Here is a 25273-nt window from a genome sequence, read left to right on the forward strand (position 1 = left end):
TTAGCAAGATAATGTTTAATGACTCAACAGTCATGCCTGAACTCTATTAAACTTGATTCATAGTGATTAGTCTTAGGATTCATTATCTAACTATTAAATAATAATATTATCAATATTCAAAATATTAAATATGTAACTGACACTCATGAGGTGTGAGATTTCCTGCAAGTCACTTAATTGTTTTGTGCTTTAGTTTCCTAAGCAATAAAACTAATTAACAATTTAACTAAAATGTTTCTAATGTTAAATCTTTTGTTTGTATTTTTTTATTTTGGATCCATATATAGCAATGGTCAGGGTTTATTCCTGCCTTCCTGCCCACGAATAACTCCTAGAATGACTTGGACAAGTTCCTACGTGAAAGTCAAGCACCCTGCCTGATGTATAATTGTTCTTGCCCGACTGTGTTTAGTTCTTTTCAGAGCCCACGTTCAATACTTCTGAAGTGTCCCTGAGTTGGTTTGGAACAAAAATGTTCCTGATTCTACTGTGAAGTGAAGCCCTTTAGGAGACATTGTCTCCCTCTTTGGGGGGCTTTGTTTCCTTTCATTTTCTTCTTTTATTCAACTGGACCTAGGTGCCAGCCTTTCAGCATTTGAGCGGTCTGCTTCCCCAGCCCAAGAGCTCAGACCACAAGGCCACAGGAGTCTAGGTCACTCTCCTAGGGCTTTCATGGAATGTTCCAGAATTTAATCTCTTCTCTTTTTCTCAGTCACAACACACAACAGGTAGCTTCATCCCCACAAGCTTATCTTCTCTGCTTTCCAAGAAGAAACCATTTAATGGTTTTTAAACTTGGCCACCAGGAGATTTAAATACAGTTCTCTGAATAGAAGCATACAGTTTCCTTGAAATTTTTTTTGTTTTACCTGAAGAATTCATAAACATTTTGCATTCCACTCTATAGCATATCAATTTGTTGCATTATAAAAATCCTGTGTAAAACTCAGAATCAATTTACAAATAAGACAAAGCCCCATAAACATGTCTGTGAAATGTGTAACAACTTTATTTGAAGCTGTTTTTCAATTTGTACAGTTGAAATAAGTTTCATTTGCATTTCCTGAGGTCTACAGAGCCCATGCTTCTTTCTTATATTGCTGCATTTGTGGTAAATGTATATTTTAGTGAATTATTCCCTCGAAAATATCTTTTTGTCTCCCTGTCTTTGTAGGCAGGAGTGAATGTTGTACTTGGTGAAGATTCTTATCTACTCCCAGCCTGTAGGAAGCTAGATGTTGATGGCTTTGCAAGAGCTTTGCACTGACCACTTCTAATGACTTGACTCGGTTCCGGATCGACTTCCCATCCTGAGTAGTCAGCTCTCCCTCTCTCAGTGCTCATCCTCATCAGCCTTTTCAACTCTTTTGGGGATTATACTATCTTGACAAGTGAAACAATTGACAGAGTTAGCACTGTGGGATTACTGGGATTGATCTGTTTTTACCTCACTCAATATATGCCTTGTTACTCATTGGTTGGATACATCTTTGGATGTAGCACCTTGGATTGGTATTGAGACCACCTGGTCCCACCCTCCAGGACTGGTCATTTTCCCTCAGATTAAATACTTGTGTTGAAAGAAAGTCACCCTTTGGTGTTTCTTGATCTCCTCAAAGCAGGCTGCTTCTTAGGAACTAAGGGCAAATGTGGGGGGACCCCTGAAAATCCTGTGTGTGTGTTTGTGTGTGTGTGTGTGTGTGTGTGTGTGTGTGTGTGTGTTATTTTCCAGACTGCCATTCACTTTCAGACCCGCGCCTCTCCAGTGTTCTGGTGTTTGAACCTGAGGACTTTATTCAATAATCACCACATACACTTGATTCTTTTGCCACGTCTTGATGAGTTGCATTTGTTGTGGCCTTGGGAAGGAACAAAGCAGCCATTTCCTTCCACGGCTGTGTTGATTTGGAGCAAGGCTGCAGATTTACACTCTAAAGGGAGCATATTTCTCCAGAGTCAAGAAGTTTAGAGAAGAATTTCTTCAGACCAACGCTAAGTGCGCTGTGCTGACGCCCACTGTCGTAAAGTTTCTCATTTCCAACGGGTACTAATAAGAGACCTACTTCACCAGGGAATGTGGATGCACCTGAACTGATTTTATAGAACAGAACACAACCGTTAAGTATTATTGTAAGAGGAAGAGAACTACCATTAGCTTTTGCAAGCCCTGGAGATACTTGAAAATCAGAAACTCACAGAAGTGCTGGTAATGGTTGCCTAAGAGCTAGAAAACTTACATATGCATAATCCTCAAACTAGGGCATTTAACTCATCACTGTGCAGAATAATTTGGACTACATCAGTCTGAAAGAGACTGGGAACCTCTGGAAAAGGTAGTAATTAAAAAAAAAAAACCCGTTTCTATGTGTTCATTTAATCAACCAATATCAAGTGAAGGGTAGTGAGGGAGGCACTGTTCTGATGCTGACAGGAAACGTCAGGGTTCTGGGAAAGAGGGACTTATGTATGGAAGTCTCACCTCAGAACCCTTCCAGGGTGCATGGCATTCTGTTTACTCCTAGAAATGTTTGTGGGGTGATTGAACAAGTGAATAAAAGGGATAAATAGTCACAAGTCCAAATAAGGGAAGGATAAATCCAGTCAAGTTAGAGGTAGGAAAGCCCAAGGCAGACTAAACAATGGTGGCAGAAGTCTTAGATATAGATTTAGAATGCTCATAAGAACCCAGGGAAACAAACAAACAAACAAAAAAAAAAAAAAACAGGGACAATAGAGCAATATTAGGCCCTTGGAAATGAACAGACCCAAGAAGTTCCACTAACAACAGTGCTGAATCCCCTGGAAATTGGCCAAGGGCATTTGCAGTTCACTTTCTCAGTCCGCATATGTGCCTCCCTCTGGACTGATGCTTCTCTCTTTAAGTAGACTCCTCTTAGCTTCCCTAGCAACATTTTTTTTCTCATTTATTCTTTCAGTTTTGTTCTTACTGGATACATTATAAATACTATTTTTACTTAGTCCTCACACCAATGATATGGTGATTGACCCAGGGTTTCAGGGGGAGAAGAATCTAGGTCCAGTATGTTTAAGTGGCATGCCCAAAGTCACATAGCTAATAAATATAGAGAAAGGGAATAAAGCCAGGTGACTTGCAAGCTCAGATGCTGTCTTCTTCACCAAGGCATTTCAAAGACATAAGGCATGTCTTATGTTACAGTTACTCCTGGAAGTAACTGTATGTTGGAAGCCCAAATTGATGGTCTACTCTACACTATTCTATTTTTTTAGTTGATAAAAAATGTGATCAACAGAATTCTTCATAGTTGAATTTGAGATATACAATGAGTCAGGGCCCTTCCCACCACCAGTGTCAACCTCACTCCACCAATAGCCCCAGAATGCATCCTATACCACCACCCTTTACCCCCTGACCTGCCAGTATAACAGGGACCTTTAAGTTTAAATTGTTAAAGTTTAGATCCCTTGATTCTATTATCGTTGACTTTGGCTTAGATATTTAGTTCTATCATTTATTTCCCTGCCAAGGCATCCGATACCACTTGGTCCCTGGCCCCCAGTTTTTCTTTGATCTTTTCTTCTTAGTTTTATAGAATAATAGGAATAAGTGGTAAAATAAAGTAATCCATATCTCAAGGTTCTATGAAAAAGGCAGAGGCCCCAATTTAAAAGATAAGAGATTAAAAAAATTTCAATTAAAAAAAGATTTGTGTATAGCAGAGTTTTTGTTTTGTTTTGTTTCATTTGTTTGTTTTTTTGCATAGGCATAGCAAAATAATGGGGGAAATAGAAAGAATAAAACTTTGGCCTAAGAAACAGGGAGACCTTATCCATGAAGTATCTTGGCATAAGACCTATTACAGGCTCCAGGCATACTAAGTTGTCTAACCCCAAAGTCTTTCTGTGGTCCCAGTAAAAGTTCTTCATAAACACAGTTGTTGTGATCAGGTTTCCGTAAATAGAGATCCTGGTTTTTGTACAGATCCTATGTCAAAGTCAGGATGACACAGAGCATCTTCTGGTTTTATCTCACTATTAGGTGGCAATGCAGGGAGCCCTGCCCTGAAAGCAAGTTGTGACTTTTATGAAGTCATCAGGGGGTCGTATGAACCCACTCTGGAGCAAGTCAATGCCAGGGCAGCATTAGGGCCTTCTCTGGTAGAAGACCAATTCCTGGTGCTGGTATAGAAAACCATACTTGTTCCATAGATGGAATCCAAGGTTCAGGGATAAATGACCAATATCTGATTTTCTGGAGCCTAAGCATAGTCACTATGACAAGTGTTCAAAGTTTATTAAGGCCCCACTCCAATATAAAATTTATGTGTTCCTATTCCTATTAGATACGAACTTGTTTCCACACATAAGATTTCTCCATTTTAATGTGCCTGTGCAAAAAGGAACAATGTCATATGGCACTACTGGTGCATATGGGGGTAAAAATTACAAGCCAAATAATCCCAATATCCTGGTTCTAACATGAACTTGGAGCACAAGAGGGACTTATCTGCTAGAATTTCCTTCTAAATAGATCAACAAAAGAAAGGTAATGGGTAAAACTGCTGCTACATAAGAAGATAGACACTAAGAATTATACTATTAAGAAAATACATCTAAAAAATATTTGAAGGAGATAAATATGTCCTTTTTAAGTCTTTTGAAATAGTCTGGGGGTGGGGAGATAAAATCTGAGCACAGCTTCAGCTTTTGACATGGTCTTGTGGAGTCTAAAAATTGGCTCCACAGTCACATATCAAGAAACATCCTCGAGCTGGGGATTTCTCAGAAACTGAATCTGGTAGCAAGCAAGAGTCCAAAGTGAAAAGAGGTGGGGGAAAGGGGCCATTGAGAGCAAATCAGCAGCAGCGGTGGGGGCAGCTTCTTCTCAGGCTGAGGCAAGTAGGGCTGGGAATCTGTCTTTTCACTTTGGGAGCTAGTTGGCAGCTGGCTGGGGTGGAGGGGGTGTTCCGGTTTTTGAGTAGTTAAGAACTGAGGGTAAAAAGGGTTAAGATCTGGGCTGAGAGAGTAAAGGGTTAGAAAAGGATTTGTGAGGTGGAAAGAGGGGGGAGGAAGGGATATATATGTATATATATAAATGGGAAAGAACAATATACAACATAGAAAGATATTATGTATAGTACAGATGGACATTAGACAGACAATGAAGTAGCTAACACATAACACTCATACACACACATAGACAGACATTATGGATTGATCCATGGGTTGAAAAGCTGACCCAGATGGAACGGGTCAAAATGCTTAAAGAATTAAAACCGGGGGCCCGGAGAGATAGCTCAGCGGCGTTTGCCTTGCAAGCAGCCGATCCAGGACCAAAGGTGGTTGGTTCGAATCCCGGTGTCCCATATGGTCCCCCATGCCTGCCAGGAGCTATTTCTGAGCAGACAGCCAGGAGAAAGCCCTGAGCACCGCCGGGTGTGGCCCAAAAACCAAAAAAAAAAAAAAAAAAAGAATTAAAGCCGGCAAGTCAGATGGATATTCTTGTTTTGTTTTGTTTTAAAAAAAAAAACACCTTATTAAAGAACTGTGATTTTCTTTTGTTAATTTAATCTAAATTCTTTAAGCACCAGGATTACAAACATGATTGTAGTTGGGTGTCAGTCATAATCAGAACACCCCCCTTCACCAGTGCTACATTCCCACCACCAATGCCCCCCCTCCCTCCTTCCCATCCCCTGACTGAATTTGAGACAGGCATTTTACTACAGTTACTTTTTTTTTTTAAGTTTAGTAAGCTGTTTTTCTTTTCTTTCTTTTTTTTCTTTCTTAAAGTATAAGAGTTAAAAAAAAATACAGTAGTAATGGTGTGAGAGTGGCAATCGCCATTGTCTGCATAGGCCCAGCAAAATATGGGGAAAATGGGGGTGAAAAAGCATTGGCTTAAATACAAGGAGACCTCACTGCTGAAGTTTTCTGGCATAAGACAAACTCTGGGCTCTAGGCATGCCAGGCTGCCTAACCCCTGAATCATTCTCCATGGTCCTGGTGAAATTTTTTCGCACATTAGCTGTTGTTGGTATTAGGTTCCTGTAGCTAAAGATTCTGGTTTCTGTGCATTTCCTTCATCGAAGACAGGATGATATGGAGCGTCCTCTAGTTTCACCTCATCATTAGATGTGGAGCGTCCTGCCCTGCAAGCAGGTTGTTGCTGTTGCTAAGTCATCTGGGTGTCAAGAGAGCACTCTTTGGAGTAAGTCAATGCCAGAGCAGCAGAAGAGTCTTCCCTGGTAGAAGTTTGCTTCCTGGTAATGTTATAGACAATGTGGTTGTTTCCATAGATGGTATTCATGGTTCAGGGGTGTATGGGCAATGCCCATTCTTTGAGGCCTAAGTCAAGTCATTATACCAATGTTCAGAATATAAGGCCTAACTGCATTACAGAATTTGTGTTCCTTTCTCTATTAAATAAGAACTTGTTTGCATATGTAATATTTTCCAATTTTAATGTGCCTATGCAAAAGGGGAACAATGCCACAAGGTATAATTGGTGCATCTGTAGGTTGAGGGAACAAGTCCAACATTCCCTGTAACTTGAAACTGTGATTTTCAAAGTTATTCATAATTGAGTTTTAGTGCAATGTCCAAGCACCAATCTCACCACCAATACCAACTTCCTTTCACCAATCTCCTCAGCTTTCCTCCTTCCCCCCAGCCTACTACCTTCACAGGCATTCTTTTTAACTTTGCTTAAAACCTAGATCTTAGGTTTTCAGTGTTGTGGACTCTGGGGTTTTGATATTTAGCTATAGCACTCCTCTATGCCACCAAATCTCCTTGGTTCCTGTTTCCCACCCCTAACCCCACTGCTTTCTGTCATTAGGTTAATGAGCAAAGGAGGACACAAAGAAAGAGGAGAGTGAGGACAAAAGGGAAATAAGTGAAAGAAGAGGGGGGAAAACTATAGTCTAGTTTCAATTAATATACTTAGAATTTCATCCATAGAAAAATCCATTTTAACGCTAGCTTACCTTTTATTCTTGTATTTTATATTTAGTGTTGATCTTCCACTCAGAAGTCCCTATTGTCTTCTCTGGGACAATGTCTTCTTCTGAAGGTTTGGTTTACTAACTTTGTCCTGGCTTCTTCCCTTGAGGATGTGCTCCTTGTTTCCTAGGCAAGATTTCGTCTCTTGCAAAAGTTTCTAATTTTGCTTTCTTACTAAGATCGTTTCAATTTAATATCTCCCAGGTAGACCAAAGTCAGTATCATCCCCAGGGAATACCCATCTGACTTCCCAGTCTTTCTTCCTTACATAAAATCAAGAAACAGATCACAGTCCCCTTTCCTGCCCACTCAGATTAGGGAGGTAATTTCCCAATATCTACTATCTGGGTAGACAGATCAAATTTAACCTCGAGTTGAGATGAGTACAGTAAAGTTCATTGGTTATTGTTTAAGATAATGCGGGAAGGAAGTCTTTGGACCTAAATAACTAGGTGTGAATCTTCTAGTTTGCAGATACAAGGACTTTTGTTCTATTTTCCATAGAGCCTTTGAAGTCGCAGATAAAGGGAGGCCGAGCAAGGGAAGTACAGTCCATAGACAGCACAGGACCTTCAAAAGAAAGGTCAGGTCATCACAGCTGTGATAAACTGTGGTGTTTCCTCATGCCTGAAAACAGGACTCTCAGGAAGTAATAAGGCACATCTCTCTCCTCTCATTGAGGCCAATGAGAAGACAAAGATTGAAATACAAAAAAATAATTGTAAGGAAAAAATTTAAAAGAAGGCCTTGGGATATATCTCAAATTGTAGAGAACCAGGCCCCACAGAAATCCCAGGTATGACTCCGGTAGCCCTCAAGCACCTACCTGTGAGTCCCAAACCACCATGCCTGTGATGCTGGGCTGATCATTGTAGGGAGTGACCCCAGTTTCACTCAAGTTCAGAAGAAGAGACTTTTGAGAATGTGGGTCATTAGAGGGGAGTGGAGCAATTTGATGAACTTGAAACCTGGAACAGATTTGAGTGGAAAACAAGAAGATGAGATGAAGGACCTGAGGTTCAGTGAGAAATTTGCTTTAAATCATCATCTAGAAAAGAATTGAATTGAGTCAAATTCAGATCTTTCTGACTTCATATCCAGGGTTTTGAGCTGCTTCCCTAATGCTTTTGTGAATTTTCTGAGGCTATGGAACCAGGGACCATATACTGCATGGTGTAGCCAACAGTATAAGAGTATAACCAAGTAAAAATCTCCAGTGAAAAGGTACTTAAACAAGTCATCCTGTGGGCCTGAGAGATAACACAGTAGTAGGACGTTTGCCTTGCATGCAGCCGACCCAGGATAGATGGTGGTGTGAATCCTAGCATCCCATAGGGTTCCCGGAGCCTGCCAGGAGGGATTTCTGAATGCAGATCCAGGAGTAACCCCTGAGAGCCTCTGGGTGTGACCCAAAACAAAACAACAAAATAAACAACAAACAAAAAAAGTCATCCTAACTGTTCCCCAACTTTCTCTCACTTTCTAATTCAAGCATTCCTTCATTCTTTTAGTTGTCCACTCTCATAGCCCAGGGATGTATTTTGTAAACAGCCTTACTTTTGAAAGGACTCTTATTACATCAAGCATGTCCAAATGTTTTCACCTTTCAAATTAATAGATAACTAAGTGTTAAGTTTAATTATGCCTGATATATTAACATGTTGCAGTTCCAGATGTTTGAAAAAAATTATAGAATCCTTTCTTTTCACATTTTGAGAACAATAAGTTGTCCTCTGGAGTAAATGAGCACATCTGGAATGATTCACTTAGGCACTCAGCCCTAATTCACCCTTTCCTGCTGACCTCTTCACACTGACACCATCATACCCACCTGAGCTTGGATTCCTGGGAACTATTTTTTTTCTTTTCCAGTACCTGGGTCCAAGGTTTGCTTTAGCTCCCAGCGATACCACCTCCTCTTTTTGTTGCTTGCTCCAGCATCCAAGAAACCTTTGCTGACCTTGTGAAGGAGTCTCTCCATTTGACACTTTTTTTCCCTCCAGCTAGATAGTTTTATTTTGATTTTTGTTTTTTTGGAGGGTCATACCCAATGACGCTCAAGGGTTACTCCTGGTTCTGTGCTCAGAATTTGCTCCTGGCAGGCTCTTGGAAGACCATATGGGATGCCGGGAATTGACCCAGTTCCGTCCTGGGTCAGCTTCATGCAAGGCAAATGCCCTCTCTGTGCTATCTCTCCAGCCCTCCAGCTAAATCTTGACAGACCATATGACAAGGATTTAGTGCCTCACCAAATATTGTTCACCATCAGGGGTGTTTATAGACATTGACAGTAGGTACCAATCCTAAAATGCAAAAGAAATACCCTCTTTACTCCCTTCTCTGAAACAAAATACAACATAATCTTAAAATCAGCCTTTCAAAGCTCAAGCAGTAGTAGAGCAAGTAGGACTCTGCCTTGTACACAGCCAACCTGGGTTCCATACCCAGCACTTCATATGATCTGTGAGTACACCAGGAATGATCCCCGAGGAGAGAGCCAGGAGTAAATCCTAAGTACCTAAACCAACCAAACAAAAAACTAGTCCTTTGTATTGAAACAGTGTATGCCTAGTGCTTGCTTCGGCAGCACATATACTAAAATTGGAACGATACAGAGAAGATTAGCATGGCCCCTGCGCAAGGATGACATGAAATAGTGTATGCCTAAAACTCAATCATTAATAATTTTGTGCTTTCACATGAATTAAATAAAATTTTAAAAAAGAATGGAAATCACATAAAAAAAAAAAAAAACCTTATAGTTAACCCAGTCCTGGGTAGTCTCTACATCTCAGGTTCAGACATATCCTAAGGCCCCTTTTCAAACACTCTTTAAAAGAATTTAAAGTTTCAAACCCCTGACACTGGACATGAAAAGAAGCCGTGTTTGTCAGTAGTTCTATAGGCAACATGCTCCTGGAATATCCAAAATAGTAAATTAGTACATAGATGTGCTCCCTTCATTTTCCATTCATGCATACATATTTAATTAGGCTCCTGTTATGAAAGGAAAGAAGAGGAGAAGAAAATCACAGCCCATTGGTGTTGAACTAAATCCCTGTATAGTGAACCTATGTAGGTATCTCTAAGTTAAAAGAAGAAAAAAGATTCAGAGAGGCAGCAAACATTAACTAATCAAAAATTGGTTATCCTCCAGTTGAAACTTGACCCAACTTTCATTTCTCTTTTTAACTCTTTTCCTCAATTTCTTATGCATTTTCTGGTTGCCATTGCAAACCAGCAAGGAAAGAGAGTCATTAATATTCTTACACAGTAGTTTGAGCAAGATCTTTGGATGGTCTTTTAACTGATTTTATAATTCTCTCAATCTCTTTTAAACTGGATAGTTTCAGGCAAAAAAATATTTTCTCCTTGGCTATGACATTTGAAGGTTTTCTTTTCGGCTCCTCTGGGCAGAAGTGGGGACCATTTAATACGTGTCCAGCACAGTGCTGGACACAGAGGACACAGAGAGATTACACATGGGGAATGGGCATATGGGTAGGCCAGAAGGCTACCCCAACTTGCTTTGAGGAGTTTCGAGTTAGTGACACAAGAATCCATTACAAACTGAAATTGTTTCTGAAAATGATAAACAATAAGGCATTTCAAAAAAAAACATCAGTCACTTCAGTATTTTATAAGAATTCTAACTCCAACAGCTTTATATCGCCATTATCACTTAATTACCAATATAAATCTCACCAGCATTTCCATAACTTCATTTGCAAATGACATGAACACTCCCTAAATCATTCCCTCCTTTTCTTTATCTCCTGCCTCCCACCACCAATTTTTTTCCTCTCACTAGAGTCTAGAGTAACTTTCCAACAGCAGGGATTTGCTTGGGCCCTTGGATTGCCAGTATTATTTCAAGCCAATGTGCTCCTGGAACATGGCCAAACCAGATAAAGGAACTCAGTCCCCAGATTCCCTCTGGCAGGGATGGAAATATTAGAGGGTGGACAGACACATGGCAGAAACATGGCTGCCTCTGCTTGAAAAGTTCACAAACCCCACTGAATTCCTTTAGTAATCTGAGGTCAAGTTTCCAGTATGTAATATGAACTGAAACCTGGTTTTAGGTCCCCTTACAATTTACACAGAACTGGTCATGAAAAGAAGTATGTGAAGTAGCAGGGACAAGCACAGCTGAGACACTTGTGTTAGCTCCTATTTCTAGCTATGCCACTAATTTCGTCCTGTCAGCCTAAGGTTAAGGCTCCATTTCATTAGCTTTCTTCTGCATCCAGAGGGTATTGATATTTCTGGAAGCTGGGGCTGGAGAGATACTATAGTGGGTAGGTCACTTGCCTTGTATGCAGCCAATTCTGATTTGTTCCTCAGTATCCTATCTGGTCACCGTATCTACACCGGGTAGACTCTGCCTTTGTGCAGTCAATGGTAAGCCCTGAATAAGTACTGCCAGATGTTGCCCAGAAACAAAAACAAAAATTACTGGGGATTGTGGGCAAGGGGAAACTGAGGGTCAAAGAGTTGTTTCAGGTAGTGGCAGTCTTTGAATTCCTTTAATTGCAGCTTATGAAAAAAAAATCATAATATTGCAGTGGTGATAAAGCTACCATTAGATATACATATACATCTATATCACCTTTAAAGAAAATTGAGATAGCCACTGCTGCTGCCATGTCTGCAATTGCCAGCTCCATAGGTTTACTATTTTCAAAAGATACATAGACTAAGTTGTGAAAAATTATGCTACACTTGTCTCACAGCTCAAAGCTGGGGCAGAGTTGGGAGGAGAGGTGGGACAAGTCCCTGCCCTACCCAAGCCTTGCCAGATATACCCATCACCCACAATCACCGCTTCACGAATGGTCTAACTGCACTGATTAACCACTGTTCTCTGCAAGAGATGACAAATTGACCAAAACTACAGGTGTGCTGGTATTTGGGTTGACATCACCAGAACTCTGTTGGAGTGAGACCAGGTCCTGCCCCAGCAATAACAACGCCCCAACAGTCACTGACATGTCAGTCACAGAGCTTGAATTACTGAATATGTGGTCATACGAGACCTCCAAAATGTTCAATACTATTATCTCAGTATTGATGACAGTAGAAACATACCAAATTAGATGTCAAAGTGGCATATAAGCCATCTAATATAGAAAAAACAAAACAAATAACCTAAAGATCAACTAGCTTAGTAAACCTCCTGACCTCATTGCGAGATATAATAATTTTTACAAATTTTCTTTTGCCATACTTCAAAAACAATTCATTACCACTTACCTGTAAACAATCAATATAAAGTAAGTTATATCATGCTTGCCATGGGGACAGTTTTGGGAGTGGGTGGAAATTTAAGGACAGTATAGTGGAGGGAATTTTACACGGATTGGTATTGGAACATGGAATGGCAGAAACAAATTAATTATAAGCAATTATGCAAATCATGGTTTTAAATAAAGTACATTGAAAAAGAAAAAATTAAAACAAAACCTATTCTTTTTATCAGTGAGAGCCCTTGCTTGCATTCTGAGGGTCTGCCTACTTCAGCTATTAATTTTAGGAACTTCTATATTTGTCTGTTATTCAATGTTTAGAACATACTTGAAAAGGATTCCTGTATTTTGTTTTGTTTGGGGACCACACCCAACAATACTCAGGATTTACTACTGGCTCTGCACTAAGAACTCTAAGTCATTCCTGGTGGTGGTCCTGGCACCATATTTGACTGCTGGAGATCAAACCCAGATTGGCTGTAGGCAAGGCAAGAACCCTACCTGTTGTACTCTTTATCCAGGCCCAATTTCTTCATTATTTGGAGAATTCATCTAAGAGCCTCCTCAGATCCCTCCCAACTCAGAAAATCGAGTCTATGAATGCATTAATGAGGAGAACTATAACAAATTTTAGAGTAGGGCAAAATGGGTTCGAACCCTACTTCTACCTTTACTAGAAGTGTGGCTTTAGACAAGCTAATAAACCTCGCCAACCCTTCCAACCACCAAAACATTGCCATGAAGATTAAGCAAAGTAGAACAGAGTATCTGGTATATAATAGGAGCCAAGATACATTTCCATTAATTTCTGATATGTCAAAAAGGTAGGTCACTATATACATTTGAACATCTCTCTGTCTTCACTGCAGAAAGAAAAAGAAAGAAATAAACGGTAATTCTCAAAGGCCTTTTGGAAAGCAGCGGCCATTCATTGAAATGTACTTTCCATTCAAAAACTAGGTTATTCATTATTCATTGCTATTGGAACTGAACATAAGAACAGAGCTCACTGCTTCTGACCCAGGGTTTAGCAAAGAATAGAATTTCAATGGCTTGATTTCAATAATTTTCTGGTATCTATGTATAATATATTCCAAACCTGAGCACATAGTATTTGGGAATCAAGCATGCTTTAGACCCAATGTCTGACAGAACTATTGCACTGGAAGGACTGTTCACTTTACTTTCATTTCCACTCCAGGCAATGCATTTCAGGGTGATTATTTCACTGCATGGGTGGCCCAAATCCTTGGCCTCCAGCCTTGTGGCTCATTCAACTATTCTGGGCAAGCAATAACCACCCCCAAAATGCCAGTCTTTCTTTCATGTTCCAGTGGCATGAGTAACATCATTAACTGTTGGGGCTGAGGTTTGGGATTACGTAAAAATCTCAACACCCCACTGTGTTAGCCCTCAGAATACCAGAGTAACAAAGTGTTTACAGTTTGTTTTTGTGCCAGAAATGTGGTTACCCTAATAAACAATCCTTGAGATTTTTTTTTCCTCTTCAACTATTACATTTAATCAGGCTTGTGGGTTTCAAAATGGAAGCTAAGTGTTCCCCACTTCTGGTCCCATTGACTCTAAATGTGCCAGAGATTGGACTCTGAAACTCCTTAAACGAAACCAAATGCCACTGACAGGGTTCTCAGGAGGGACTGGACAGGAAGAGAGGAGCTGGCAGCATAGTGTTTAACATATTCTTTGTAGATGAGCTTTCTAATATAGAAAAATGTTGCCGGGTGCTCCACTGGGAGGCATACATTTCCTACTAGCCTTTGGGACAGTTCTGTCATATCCACGCTGATGCAAGTACACTGTGGGTTCCGTGCGCCATCTGGTGGCGAAAGGCTGGCATTGCGCGCATTTGCAGGGCTTTTTGGGAGCGGGGTGGGCCACACCCGGTGATGCTGAGGGTGTTTACTCCTGGCTATGTGCTCAGAAATCGCTCCTCGCTTGGGGGATCCAATGGGACGCCTGGGGATCGAACCGCGGTCCGTCCTAATCAGACGCGTGCAAGGCAAACGCCTTACCACTGCACCACCTCTCCGCCCCCCCCTTTTGAATCATCAGAGCTTTTAACCCTTTGCTGTATCATTCTTTTTTTTAAATTTAAATTATTATTCTTACATAGAGAGAGCATAACTATGATGGGAGGTGATAGCTGGGTCCTCGTTGTGGAAGACACTGGGAACATGAGGTTCTGAATTCCATTCCTAATTCTACAATTTCAGTAGAGATCTCAGATTCAACAAAGTTAACAGCTCTTCCTTTAGGACCATTTTCCTCTGATACAGCTCTGAGCAATTAGGCCCCTCAGATTTCCCCTACTTTAGTGAAGATCTCACAGGTCTGAGCTAAGTAAGCACACCTTTTCTGCCCTTGACTAGAGAGCTTTTAGGTTCTTCCCTTCTCCAGTCTTTAGAATCCTACACTTCCAAGTTTCTATTCATAGCATGCATTACAAGGTTCCAAAGATAGCACAATGGGTAGATCGCTTGCCTTGCACACAAACAACCCAGGTTGATCTCCTGCATCTCATATGGTCCTACAACTCAATCTGAAGTGATTCCTGAGTGCAGAGACAGGAGTAACTTTGAGCATTGGCTATGACCCAACAAAAAAGCAAAACAAACAAACAAAAAAGCTTTACAAATGTGTGAAGCTTTGGTCACGCTAAGTTGTTCCATCTCTAATATACTGAGATAGAGAATTTTTTTTTTAGAAAGGATGACTTGCTATCATTTTATAATGTACCTTTCCTTCATTTCCACTCTTGATGTGCTTCTTGATGATACTGCATTTGACAAAAGAGAAATTAAACTATCTTACCCACTGGCCCCAGGATCAAAGACAAATATGAAAGACCTTGGTAGTCATGGCAAATGACCACATGTTTAGTGGCTTAAATAATTTTTATAATTATGGAGGCTTGAAGTCCAAGATGAACGTATCTGTAGGTTTGGTTCCTTCACAGACCTCTTCCTTATCTTGCAGATGGTCATCTTCTCCCTATGTCTTCATGTAGTCTTTCCTTTGTGTGTGTCTGTGTTCAAATTCCCTTAGAAAGTCACCTACCACATTGAATTTGGGCCCACTTTAAAGACAGTGAATTGTCTTAAATAATTCTACATCTGGGCCCGGAGAGATAGCACAGTGGCGTTTGCCTTGCAAGCAGCCGATCCAGGACCAAAGGTGGTTGGTTCGAATCCTGGTGTCCCATCTGGTCCCCCATGCCTGCCAGGAGCTATTTTTGAGCAGACAGCCAGGAGTAACCCCTGAGCACCACCGGGTGTGGCCCAAAAACAAACAAACAAACAAACAAAAATAATTCTACACCCAATTGTAAGGTACTGGGATTTAAGACAAGGAATTACAAGAATTTAGCACCTTCATAATAGCACTTTACTTTTGTATCTGTTAAAGAGATTTATGCTTCTGTGAAAAAATAAAAACCTTTCATTCTTGGGGCTGGAGAAATAGTACAGTGAGTAAACTGCTTGCCTGATACACAGGTATTTTAGAACTCAATCCTGCGCACTCTATATGCTTCTCCAAGCACCACCAGAAGTGGTGAAGAACCAGGAGTAAGCCCTGTGCACTGCTGGGTATGGCCCCCAAACCAGAAAAACAAACAACTAAACTATGTATTCTTTAGAGCAAAGTACAGTCAGGTGGGCTAGGTATAGCTTGCATATATGAATAGCTATATTTGTAAATTTTCTGCTGGTACCTTTATTTTAAAAATGAACTTATGTTTTAAAGGTTTAAAAGCACAAAGTGGGGGCCGGAGAGATAGCATGGAGGTAAGGCGTTTGCCTTTCATGCAGGAGGTCATCTGTTCGAATCCCGGCGTCCCATATGGTCCCCCGTGCCTGCCAGGAACAATTTCTGAGCCTGGAGCCAGGAATAACCCCTGAGCACTGCCGGGTGTGACCCAAAAACCACAAAAAAAAAAAAAATAAATAAAAGCACAAAGTGAAATGATTTCCTTCACAGAATGTCTACAGTTATTTTTATTTTCAATAGCAGATGAGTGGTTACAACAAATGTATGCAAAGCCTAATAGATTTACTCTCTGACCCCTGGTAAAGAACTTTTGCCCATCCTTGATTTAGGGTTTTAGGGTTTTCTAATTCTTTTTTTTTTTTTTTTTTTTTGCTTTTTTGCTTTTTGGGTGAGGCTCAGGGGTTACCCCTGGCTCTGCTCTCAGAAATCGCTCCTGGCTTGGGTGACCATATGGGATGCCAGGGAGTAAACCGAGGTCCACTAGCCTCGGCTAGTGCAGGCAAGGCAGGTGCCCTATCCCTTGAGCCACCACTTCAGCTCTGGCTTTTCTTTTTTGTTGTTGTTGTTTTGTTTTGTTGTTTTTGTTTTTGTTTTTCAGGCCACACCTGTTTGATGCTCAGGGGTTACTCCTGGCTAAGCACTCAGAAATTGCCCCTGACTTGGGGGGACCATATGGGACATTGGGGGATCGAACCACGGTGGCGATCTTTCCTTGGCTAGCACTTGCAAGGCAGACACCTTACCTCTAGCGCCACCTCGATGGGCCCCATCAGCCCTGGCTTTTATAATTCTTATTGTAGGGCTTCTGTACCTTTTGTTATTGCTGAGCTATTTTACAAGTCAATAACTGGATAGCAATGCAAATAATTCTGCCCATTGACACTAAGAGACCAATTTTCCCTCCATTTGCTGATTCCTTTCAACATTCCTTATCTTAAAATGTATCTGTTCTTTGACTTTTCTTTTGAAGTAATTGTGACACCTAAAAGTTCCTTCATTAATCATGAGCTAAATAAAATCTTTAACATATGTTATAGCTGGATAAGAGCCATAATAGTTTTACCTTTTTGAAAATGTTCCTTTAACATATCAATATTTTTATACGTGGGTGTGATATAACAATGTTTTGGTCTTTAGAAAACACATATTGAAACAGTTAGAATACAGTCATAATGTCTACAATTCACTTTCAAATAGTTCAGTTTGGAGAGAGAGAAAGAGAGAGAGAGAGAGAGAGAGAGAGAGAGAGAGAGAGAGAGAGAGAGAGAGAGCATATGTTAAGAAAATATATATAGTAAGATAACCCGTGAATCTAGGTGAATACCTTACTGTGTCCTTGAATGGTATACTAGTTCAATCCATTTTTCTCTTGGTTTGACAATTAAAAAAAAATTAGACAGACAGTTTATATGATATCCCCAATTAAGTATGTAGCCTACTTCAGGCTCTAATTATATTTCAGGATGTTTCTCTAGTAGCTTCAGAGATCTATTAGTTATAGACAGTTATTAGTTGTTTCACTCTGCAGTGAGTATGACAAATAACTCAAATATTAAGTTCCTAATCCTAATATGGTTTGATTTCTTTGAGAGGTTTATTTATTATTGCGGTGTCACTGATTTATATGACTATATATGTTTTACACATGCAGTTTTATGCTTTATCAAACTTATGTGGTCACCCTATCCCACTCCAAAGGTCCATAGTATTTTGTACCCCCTCTTTATAAATATCCTTTATAAAAATATATCCTTTAAAGTTATATTTTTATTGGGACACCCCTAGGGACATTCAGGAAACCCAGAAACTACTCTCAGGGCCTGCTGACAGCCTAAAAGTGCTCAGAGTCTACCAGAGCCACAATTAGTAGTGCTGGGGGCTGGGGACACATGCAATGTAGAAGATGAAACTCAATGTATTGTAGGCATGTAGATGAAGGCATATGCTCTACATCTTGAGTTATCTTTTTTGTCCCAAAGAGTTCTTTCTTTGGGGGACCAACAGGGTGGGGCTACAACCAGAGGTGATCAGGAACTATTTCTTGTTCTAATCTCAGGGATGTTCAGGGAACCATATTTGGTGCCAGAAATTGAACCTGGGGTAGCTGCGTGCAAAGCAAATACCTTAACCCTAACCCATTGCCTTTTAAAAAATTATATTTTGGGGGCTAGAGCAAAAGTACAGTGGGTAGGGTTTTTGCCTTGTATGTGCATATATGTATATGCATATGTGGATATGACATCCATATCCACCCACCAAGCCTGCTGGGAGCAATTTCTGAGTGCAGAGCCAGGAGTAACCCCCGAGCGCTACCAGGTGTGCCCCCCACAAATTGTATTATTGAAACCAGAGCAATAACACAGTGGGTAGAATGTTTGCCTTGCATTGACCAAGCCAGGTTCCATCTCCAGAATCCCATATAGTTCTCAAAGTCTGCCAGGAGTAATTTCTGAGCACAGAGCCAGGAGTAATTTTTGAGCACCACTGGGTGTGGCCCCAAAACAAACACAAAAAATTTTATTGTTGTCTTTTGGGTATCATTAGGCTTTGTGCTTAGGGCTTATTCCTGGTGATAATAGGGGCATTCTGGGATTAAGCGGAAGCCAGCCACATGCCATGAAAATACTTTACTCCTATATATTTCTTCTACCTTCTCCACAGAGTTCTTAATAATGGCACCAAATGGAACATGAAATTAAAAGTTATTTATAAAGAAAAGAGACACATGGCTTGATCATATACTCTCTGGAACAGATATCTCACTCATTTCTGCTGCTTTGCCTGCTTAGTTCCACTCTGGAGATGCCTGTGTGTTTACTCAACATGTACTTCTCTCCCTTTTGCTCCCCTTACCTCTTACTAAATAGGTTCTAATAAAATCTAGCTTCATCAAAAATAAAAACAAAAAGCTAGCTACCTCATATTCCCAGAAAAAAAATATTTTTGGTTTTTGGGTCACACCTGACAGCGCTCAAGGGTTACTCCTGGCTTTATGCTCAGAAATCGCTCCTGGCAGGCTCAGCAGACCATATGGGATGCCAGGATTTGAACCACCGTCCTTCTGTATGCAAGGCAAATGCCTTATCTTCATGCTATCTCTCTGCCCCCCCCCCGAAAATATTTTTTAAAAGAAATATTTTTAAATGAACTCAGTCTCTAAAGCTGACTTAGAGTTCAAGTATTGACATGAGTTTTAGGGAAGGGTTTAAATATATCTTAATTACTAGTTATTGCATCTCTTTCTCCCTTCCCACCTTTGCCATTAGGGTCTTAATAAAGTTATTGATACCATTATTTTCTGCTTGAGTTGATACTGGAAGATTTGGGACCCTTTTGCCCCCTTGTGCATGCTTATGTTCTTTCTGGCACCTCACTTACCCTCCAGGCTATGCTTCTTCAGTTCCCTTGCTACCTTGCAAGTATCCCAGTTCCTCTTGTATTGTTGGAATGAAATAAAGTGTCTCTGGGCATCAGCCTGGGACCCCTTATTTTCATCAGTTGAGGGAGAATGTCTTCCATTCTAGAATGCAAAACTATGAAGAAACTGACCCTTGCCAGATGAGAGGATAGGCACATTAGTATGATGTCATGATGGAAAGAGAGTTCAAAAAAATAGCCTTTGAGGAATTACTGGGGCTCAGAGGCAGATTTTGTATCTACAGAATCAGAGTTAAATATCTTGTATGCACATGCCTTCCTCCCACTTCCCAGTGTTGTCTTGGAGGCTCCCAGATTGCATCCTCAGGACAAAGAACTAATTAAGACAATCTATTGGTCATTAAAAACCTTGCTTGCACAGAGTGTAGCCAACTATTCAGATCATAAAAACAGTAAGAGCAGACATAAGTACAAAATACCCCAGAAGGGATAACTTCATAGTGGTCAGACCACAAATACCTCTGAAGAACAAAGAAGGTAGATAACAGAGAGGCCAAGATGAAGAATGAAGATGAAGGAGAATGGCAGAGAGTGCAACTGGCAACCGGCAGCAGAGGAACACAGTGCAGCAGTTAGCAGTGGGAGTTGTTGGCCCTGTTGTGGAGGTTCCTGTTTCGGGGACTACTTGCAGATATACCCACATAAATTATGAAATAAAACATAAGCTGTTAAATAAGAGTGCAAAAATTAAAATATGCAAATCATATATGAAACAGTCCTTCGGCTAGCTTTCCCCGCCACCCCAAAAACCTACAGTGGCCTCCTGTCAAGAGTTAAGTTTCAAATTCTTTTTTTAAAAAAATAAGAACTGTTAGTATTTAGAGGCTTTCATAACATTTGCCTTTGGTAGATGCTTCCCTGCCTGCTTTTCCACCTACGACCTTTCAGGTAGAGGGCACTGTGTAGATATGAATAAATGAGAGTTAAGCTGAGTGGACGAGTTCTTTTGCAGCTGGCTAGCATGCTCTCTCTGGAGTTTTGGAGCAGCTGGCGGCTGGAAAAAAATATTTGGTGTCCTACCTTCCTGCCTCTTCTTATCTTCCTGTCTGTGTGGATTACTTACCGTGGATTGTTTCAACCAGAATAGCTTTCCCTGTCCCGGGTGGACAAGGGACTGGGAAGCACCTTCCCCCCCTGGGAGCTCTGTGGGAATCCAACCTCAACCAATCTCCTAAAAAATGTGGCTCTACAAAATGCCTCTCAGTTTCTTGTTTTGTTTGTTTGTTTGTTTTGTTTTTAATATCGATTTGGCTATCCTAGGTCTTTCATGGTTCCACATGAACTTTATAATTGATTGTTCTAAGTCTTGAAGAACATTGTCTGAATTTGAATAATTTTCATTGAATCTATATAGTAGTTTAGGTAACATAGTCATTTTGATTATATTTATTCTTCCAATTCATGAGCATGGAATGTTCATCCATTTCCTTAGGTCTTCTTTAATTTCTTTCTGAAGTATTTTGACGTTTTCTTGATATAGGTCTCTCATCTCTCTTGTTAGGTTGATTCCAAGGTACTTGATAGTTTTGGACTGTCACAAACAGTCCTAATTAGTCCTGACACTAAGGAATCTTCTGGGTTCCCTTCAAAGGTGTGTGCTCAAGTTCAGTGATGGGAAACAGAGACCAATGAGTCAAGTTGTGTTCAAACTCTGTTTCATTTATTCAAAGCAAAAGGTGGGATTTTCAAACTCAATTTCTTTCTTTTTCTTTTCTTTCTTTCTTTTTTTTTTTTTTTTTTTGCTTTTTGGATCACACCCAGTAGGGGTTATTCCTGGCTCTGCACTCAGAAATCACCCCTGGCAGACACAGGGTACCATATGGGATGCCAGGATTCAAACCACCGTCCTTCTGCATGGAAGGCAAACGCCTTACCCCCATGCTATGTCTCTGGCCCCTAAACTCAATTTCTTGACAGTTCACAATATTCAGACAAAGCTAATTTACCAAAAAAAAGCACAGGAACAAATTGTTCAAGGCATATTTTGACACAGTCTAGTTTTGTCTGAGAAGCCGTTTTGACTATCAGAAGTTTCTCAGTTAGCAAGGTCAGTTCAGACTTGTTTTTGGTTTTATACATACTGAACCAAGGCCTGAAATGTTCACCCTTAATATGAAGGCACATAGGCTAACAGCAAAGCTATATTTGAGGGTTATTATACTGTAAGACTAAATAGAAAATACATGGGGCTGGAGCCATAGCACAGTGATAAGGTGTTTGCCTTGCACGCAGCAGATTCAGGAAGGATAGTGGTTCGAATCCCGGCATTGTATATGGTCCCCTGAACCTGCCAGGAGCAACTTCTGAGTGCAGAATCAGGAGTAACCCCTGAGCGCCACCGGGTGTGACCCCAAACACCAAAAAAAAAAAAAAAAAACTTGGATCTATGCAAATGTTCCTCAAAAGGTGTATTTATATATCCAAATAATGTTTAAGAGAGGCTCTAAGGAGAGTGAGTAATAATTATTAGATAGATAAAGAATATTTGAATTCATGTAAATAGTAAATCTAAGTAATCTTTAGAATGTCAGCTAAAATTGTCTCAATTAATATCTATGCTACATCTGGGGTCTGAGTGGTGGCGCATCAGTAGGGTGTTTGCCTTGCATGCGGCTGACGTAGGATGGTTCAATCCCCTGGTGTCCCATATGGTCCCCCAAGCCAGGAGTGTTTTCTGAGAGCATAGCCAGGATTAACCACTGAGTGCCACCAGGTGCGGCCCAAAAATAAACAAACAAACAAAAATACGCCACATCCCCCCTTTTCCTGAATTTCTCATGGACAGGCAACCAAGGGGTTTTAGTGCCCCAATGCCTGTGAGTACAGGTTATTTTTCAAGCTTCCTTTCTTACAGCTCCTATAATAGCAGACAGCTTTTAAAAAAACCTCCCTCAGGTACTTAGGGCCCTTTTAAATTTGGTGCCACTGTAGGTCTCAGGATCTGTTAACAAGGGGGATGTAGCTTTGGACTATATTTTAAATAGGGTATGTTCTTTGATCTCTTTCTCCTGTAGGTTGTGCTGCTCAATAAGGAGAGGTTTAGGTTTGGTGGACCTGAAAACAAACTGTGAAGTGAGAGCCACCTGACTCCATGCTTTTCTCCCTCATGACTGTCTTGGTGTATTATTTCACAAGATGACACTGCTTTAGACCCACTCACCCGGGGTTGGATATATAGCATGTGGAGCATTTTCACAAAATAGAACCAAACATTTTTTAGAGATAATAACAACTGAAACCATTTTCTAATTTCCTAAAGTCTCATTTCATTTTAAATATATGCCAAAAACAAAATAAGCTCACCATTGAGCCACGATTCAACATCACAAATACACTTTTATACACATCTGTTCCTGCCTGTACATTTCCATTTAGATTCAAACCACCTTAGAAGTAGGTTCGTTGAATCCAAGGTTACTCAACCACAAATAGAGGGAAAAAAAGAAAGAATCTGGGGCCAGGTAGAGGGATCTGTGATATGCTCCAACTGGTCAAGGATAATTGCATAACTTTATTATAAGATACGTCTTTTTGAATTGCTGTACAGTATGGATAATAAGAAAATTTATATGATGAAAATTTGGACCAAGGTGCAAGCTGGCAAGTTCAGCCCCTCCACCAAAAATAAAGGCATTTATCCTGCTAATACAAAGACTTGGGTCAATAATTTAGAAACTTAAAACCCATATCCAACTCAACATTAATGACGAACGTCCAGTGCTAAGTCCACAAGTGAATCCTGATTCTATCCACAAAATTGTATCACAGAACAGTGCTGACTCAGATGATGAATCAAATATAGCTCTCCATGTACCTATTCAACAATCCAGGTCTCAGAGCCCTATTTAGAGAAATTTTGTTAACCAGGGGGCCTCAGTCTCTTGACATGGAGTAAATGTTTCAAATGATGACCCCCTTGAAATGGAAGATATAGATCAGTTCAAAAAATCATGTAAAGATTATGATCCAACATCATTTTACTGTCTGGAGTTACTAAACTTTTGGTGTCAAAAAATCAGATTGGACTTTTTATGATTTTTAAAAAAAAATTCTAGCATATGCCTGCCAACTAAACAGTGAGTTGAATAAAAAATCTTTTATTCAGAAGGCATAAAAGCCAAGCCATATATCCTGGATGGAACAAAAATATGAGTGGCTGGGGTCACCCTCTCTATGAATTATTGATGGCAGAAAATCAATATGCAAATGTTTAGACGCAAGCTGTTTTACCAAAGGAAATCTTAGATATAGTTAAGGATATTGCATTGTCCTCATGGGAAAAAATCAATACTAACAGCACTGGTGCAGGGACCTATTTAAAAATTACACAAGGCTCCCTTAAACTGTATGTAGAGTTTGTGGGTAGACTTAAAGATGCAATAAAATTACAAGGCAAAAATGAGTGGATGAGGATGACTCTGAGGACTCCAAGGGAAATCTTTGCTGTGCCTGTCTGTCTTTCCTGAATACCTGAAGCACTCCTCAGAGGCCTAAGAAGTGCACCCCCCAAAAACTGCAGTCTGAAGCTGCCCAGTGAGTGAGTAAAGTCTGGCTGTGGGGGTCGCCAAGCAGAAAGCTGAGCCCTCTGGTCTGCGGAGGCTCTGCCCTGCTGTGCTTTGATGACTCAGAACTCCAAGGGAAATCTTTGCTGTGCCTGTCTGTCTTTTCTGAATATATGAAGCTCTAGGTTAGGGGTCTTCAAACTACGGCCCACGGGCCACATGTGGCCCGCAGAGGAGTCTGATCCAGCCCGCCAGCAGTGAGCGCTGTTTGGTTGCCAAGATACCTGCCAGCATATACACTCAGTGTCACGGTTTCTCAGGGATGATGTCAACCGCCTCCGCCCACGGCATGTTGTGTGCTGGGAGGGTGGGCATGAGGGTGGTGTTGAGAGGGACACTGATGCACCCTTGTGCCTGGCGCTTGGCACAAGCACATTGCTGATAACGTCACTGGCCGGCCGCCGGGCAGCAAGGAGTACCACATGTGGGTGACTATATGATGTAAAAAGGCGCCTGCTCCACCCCCAGGCAACGTGGTGTCTGTGTGCTGTGCCTGCCTGTCAGTGAGGTTTTCCTCCACTCCCTCGACTGCCAAAGGTCAGTCAAAAGTGCCATAGAAATAAATTTTTGCCAGATGGGGGGTTCTGCCCGATTGGGCTGTGGGTGACTCATATGAAAATTCCCCTTTGGGGGTGGTGAGGCGTTCAGTGCTGAAATCAAAGTTAGGGGGTGGGCGGTGGTTGGGAGGTTAGGGGTTCGGTGCTGAATTGCCCATGTGGAAAATTAGGGGTTCGATGCTGAAGCATTTTAAAGGGGGTTACATTGAAAATTTTATATGCATTTTGCAATTCCTTTTCAGTGTTCTCATGCTGATTCCGAACATATCAATTTGGGCATTATATAGGGAGATATAACTGAACTATCAGGGACTGAGCTGGTCTGCTTAGAAAAGCCTGCAAGGGTAAGTGTTCACATCAGGGACTAATGGGGGTTCATACACTGTGTGTATATATACACACATATTTGTATTTCACTAATATCAGTTTGGAATCCCTAGGAAACAATGATGTCAAGAAAAAGAAAAATTGATGGCAAGTGTAGGATATTCAAAGAACAGTGGACTTACGATTACTTTTTTATGCAATACAAAGAAAAAGCTGTGTGTCTGATATGCCAGAATATAGTTGCTGTGTTCAAAGAATACAATTTGCGACACCACTATCAAACTCAACATAAAGATAAATATGATTGTGTGGTTGGAGAAGTGAGAAAAGATAAAATATTACAACTGAAACATACACTGACGACTCA

At 40.6% G+C, this 25273-nt stretch overlaps 1 non-coding gene across 1 annotated transcript; it reads left to right on the plus strand.

The window, feature by feature from the left end:
* Positions 1-9555: 9555 nt before the first annotated feature.
* Positions 9556-9664, plus strand: LOC126031734 (U6 spliceosomal RNA). The gene has a single exon (XR_007503565.1). It is a non-coding gene; the product is annotated as a U6 spliceosomal RNA (small nuclear RNA).
* Positions 9665-25273: the final 15609 nt, after the last annotated feature.

This window comes from Suncus etruscus, chromosome 15, assembly GCF_024139225.1.
Source record: "Suncus etruscus isolate mSunEtr1 chromosome 15, mSunEtr1.pri.cur, whole genome shotgun sequence".
NCBI classification, from domain to species: domain Eukaryota; kingdom Metazoa; phylum Chordata; class Mammalia; order Eulipotyphla; family Soricidae; genus Suncus; species Suncus etruscus.